This window comes from Mandrillus leucophaeus, unplaced genomic scaffold, assembly GCF_000951045.1.
Source record: "Mandrillus leucophaeus isolate KB7577 unplaced genomic scaffold, Mleu.le_1.0 Scaffold572, whole genome shotgun sequence".
In the NCBI taxonomy this organism is placed as follows: domain Eukaryota; kingdom Metazoa; phylum Chordata; class Mammalia; order Primates; family Cercopithecidae; genus Mandrillus; species Mandrillus leucophaeus.
The window spans coordinates 1,512,207-1,516,391 of record NW_012106164.1 but is presented as its reverse complement, the minus strand read 5'-3'; the positions used below and the strand labels follow the sequence as shown (position 1 = coordinate 1,516,391).

The following is a 4,185-nucleotide window of genomic DNA, read 5'->3' as shown; positions in this document are numbered from 1 at the left end:
TGCTCAGTGGGATTTAAAGGGCCAAGCAAGTGGGATTGCGGGGAGGTGTCCTGACTCCCTCTTACCACTGGGTGCAAGTTTGTCCAGCCTGGAGGAGCAGGACAGGGGCTTGTGGCCAGCTCACCCCACAGTCTGAAGGCTGGTATTCAGTGGGAGCTTGGCGGGGTGGCAGCAGGTCGAGTCTACGTCTTCTGCCTTGGCTGATGTAGGTGTTTTGGGTTTCTTTTGCAGGCTGACGGAGCCAGTGCAGCCGGAAGGAAAAGCACTGCGAGCAGGTACACTCCCTCTCCTGCCCCCAGCTTGTCCACCCACTGACTCAGGTCTTCATGACTAACAGTTACCACTCTCTGGTCCTCACCTTCCCCTTGAAAGGATGGATGGTCCAGGCCAGCCCTCCTTGGCAAGAAGTATCCAGACTTCCCCAGACAGTGTGAGGTCATGGAAAGCATTTTCCATGTGGGTACCTGTGACCAGAATCCAAGGATGGTTCATTCCTGAACCGGCCATTGGCCACTCAAGTTGAGAACTTAGGAGTGAAGTGTAAGACTAGGCAGAAAGACCTGGGCTGGAATTCCATCTGGCCTGCTGCATGGCGAACTCCTGGGGCAGCTAGTCCCATCCTTGTCCAGAATCCATTGGCCTATGTGCTAGTGTCATGTGCTCCTCTCTCTGAACCAGTCATGCCAAAGCAGGGGATGGGATACTCTGATTAGCCAGGGTGGAGAGGGGGTGGCCTGTCTCACCCTCAAGGATGGTAGGAGAAGGGAGGGGGGGGGGTTGTCCCCAATGGAGAACTGGACTGTTTTTACCAAAGAAGAGAGAAAGAGATATCAGACAGTCCCAAGCTATGGACATCATGACAGGTGTCACAGGTAGGTACTAGGTAATGTTAGCACCCATGCTGCTGCTGCTGTTGCTGCTGTTCTGTTGAGTAGAGCAAGGCTACCATGGCCATGTGACCTTTATTTGGGGCTTTGGAGGCAGAAAGAAGGTAAGGGACAGACAAGAGAGACGGCTCCCCAGAACACATACATAAAATCTAGAATCGATCCTAGGGTTACCTGTTAGAGCTGAGGGTCAGATTATGAATGCCAAGCAGAATGATTTGCCCGTTGGCCTATGGAACACTAGTTCTTTAAAATGTTAATGGATTTTTTTGTGTGGGGAAAAAAAGGGTTCTTTCTGTGGCCCAATAAGTTCAGAGGACAGCGGGTTAAACGAAATTAAAAAGGTTTATTTGCTGTGGGACTTTCCAGATCTTTTAATATGCTAATGTGTGTGCTTGAGAAGAGACAGGCAGAGAGAGAGAGAGAATCATGTTTAGAGAGTGAGAGAGAGAATCATATTTCTCAAACTTCTTAACCACGGGACCCCTGTATTGAAGTTCATTGCATTGAGCAAATGTTCTTTGGAATATACTTTGAGAAACCATGGAAAATACTGACATTCTCTGAGCAGGAGAGTAATGTGTTCAGCTTGGTGTTTCAGGAATATCACCCTGGCAGCCGTTTGTTGGGTGGATTGGAGGCTAGTAGAATAGAGGCCATGGTACCAGGCTGGAGGTCTCTGCAACCCAGAGACCTGTGTTGCGTGGCAAATATTTTACGCTTTGCAGGCTGTATGATCTTTGTGGCAGTTCTCAACTCTGCCATTATAATGCTGAAGCAGCCATGGCGATACATAAATATGCCCATAAATGGCCATAGTTTGTCAGCCCCTAGTCTAAACTGACTCCTACCTGAGAGCCTCTGCAACTGCTGTTCCCTGTGCCTGGAATGTTCTTTCTCTGATCTTCCCATGATGAATGTCCTCTCATCTTTCAGATCTGGAATCTCTTCTACCCTCAGGGAAGCTTTCCCTGACCCCCCGTATCAAGGTACCTCCACCGCAGTCTGTGGTGTGTGGCCTTCATAACCTGTTTATGCTGTTTAATTATTTCATTTTCATTATTCGTTATTCCCTTCCCTGTGTTCCTTTTTTTCTGTCTCTCTGAGAGTGCCAGCTCCGTAGGCAGAGAACATGTCCGTCTTGTTCACTGCCGTGGGCCTGGCCCCTAGCAGGTTGCCAGTACGTGTTTATGGGATGGGCACACTAGATGAGATGGAAGAAGATGTGCGAGTGACGTGGAGACAGGGAGTGTGGAGAGGAGCAGGTAGAATTCAGAGATGGTGCACTTGGGCCTGTGGTCACTGGGGGTGACCCATATAGCCAGCAGCTGCCCAGCATTTTGTGTTTCTCTCCTGAGTCCCTAGGAGTGGAATTTGTGTAAGAACAATGTGTGAGGCTGTGGCCTGCGGGGCAGTAGCAGTTGTCGTACCGGTGCCTGTAAGTATTTCTTGGATCAGGAAATCAAGACTGGAAGGGGCGTTGAGTTTGTCTAGACCACCCTGTCATTGTGCAATGGGGAGATCGAGGCCTTTGGGAGGAAGGGCCCTGCTTGGGGGCATATAATGAGTCAGTGGCTGTGTTGGGCCTTGAACCTGCCAAAGCTGGTGCTTTCTCCACTCCTCAGTGCCGTGCCCAAGTGAGGGTCTAGACAGCCTCTCCCACTTTCCTCCCACTTTCACTAAGCACCTGCTCTGGTAGGGCCAGTGCTGTATGCTGTGAACTCAGATGGGTTAGATGCTAATTTATTCACCTAGTCAGACATTGAGTGTCTCCTGCATGACAGGCACTGTTCGAAGTACTGCGCTGAGTGAATGAAGAGACAAAGCACCACCCACCCGTCGTCAGTCCTGTGGGAATGTGGTCTGCCCTCACTCTCTGATGCGTGAATCTCTCCTACACGAGCATCTCTGCGTGGTTATTGTAGCCAGAGAAGAACAGGCAGATTTTCCCACAGTGGCTGCCTGAAGCTCTGATTTGAGTATTATCCCCCTAAGGCTGTAGTTGGTGGAAGAATGCTGAGATTGATTAGAGATGCCTGCCCAGTCACAGGAGGGGTAGGGTGGCATGTGAGACATTGATTTGTTCTCCCTGCTAGCCTAGCCTCTCTATCACACATACTCAGTGACTGAGCCCCTGTGTTACTACCGTGGTGCTAGAATATGCATCAGGAAGAGCCACCCAAACCTGGGGTTGTGTATGGCTTAAGGTGTAAAAACAGACTTTTTAATAGTAATGACTACCATTTGGTCAACATTTCTTTGTTAGGCTCTGAGCTAAGTGATTTATGTGTATGAATTTATTAATTTTTCTTTTCTTGGAGACAGGGTCTCATTCTGTTGCTCAGGCTGGAGTGCAGTGGTGCAGTCTCTGCTCACTGCATCCTCTACCTCTCGGACTCAAGCAATCCTTCTGTCTCAGCCTCCCAACTAGTTGGGACTACAGGCATGCAGCACTACCTCTGGCTAATTTTGCATTTTTTTTGTAGAGCTGGGGTTTCACTGTGTTGCCCAGGCTGGTCTCAAACTCCTGAGCTCTAGCGATGCACCCATCTTGGCCTCCCAAAGTGCTGGAATTACAGATACAAGCCACCGCGCCCAGCCTCATTTTTTAATTTAATGTAATCTTTATAACAACCTCATGAGAGAGATACTCTTATTATTCCCACTTTACAGATGAGGAAGCTGAGGCACAGAGAGGTTTACCGGCCCAAAGCTGCCTAGGTGGAGGTAGGCAGTAGAGCCAGAAAGTCTACCCGAGTCTGACTTCTGTGATGCATACACTTACCCACCACGCCCTCCTGCTTCTTGGTAGGAAAGGATCAGTTAATACATATTACAGGAGCCTGTTTGGGGCCAGGAACTGTGCTGTAGGCTGGGGGCCTATCAAGAAGGTGGGACTCTGGAGGAGCTCACAGGCAAGTTTATAGATTCTGTGATGAAAACCAATCCTTTGAAAGACTAACACACTATTACTTATATAGTGACTAGATGTTCAGTCTGAGAAGTGAATTATATGTTAACCGTCAAGGGAACATTGTCGGGCCTGGTGCGGTGGCTCACCCCTGTAATCCCAGCACTTTGGGAGGCTGAGGCGGGCGGATCACTTGAGGTCAGGAGTTTGAGACCAGCCTGGCCAACATGGCGAAACCCTGTCTCAACTAAAAAAATACAAAAACTAGCCAGGCATGATGGCACGCACCTGTGATCCCAGTTACTCAGGAGGCTGAGGCAGGAGAATTGCTTGAACCCAGGAGGTGAAGGTTGCAGGGTTGCAGTGAGCCAAGATCATGCCACTGCA

General features: G+C 49.5%; 1 protein-coding gene across 3 annotated transcripts in view; it reads left to right on the top strand.

Moving 5' to 3' along the window:
- Positions 1-233: 233 nt before the first annotated feature.
- The window catches only part of ZNF618 (zinc finger protein 618), an 84,702-nt gene continuing 80,750 nt past the window's right edge, over positions 234-4,185 (top strand). For all 3 annotated transcript variants that reach the window (XM_011998500.1, XM_011998499.1, XM_011998498.1), the window contains exon 1: positions 234-275. The gene's annotated coding sequence lies outside the window, so the exon portion shown is untranslated. The remainder of the gene's footprint in view (positions 276-4,185) is intronic.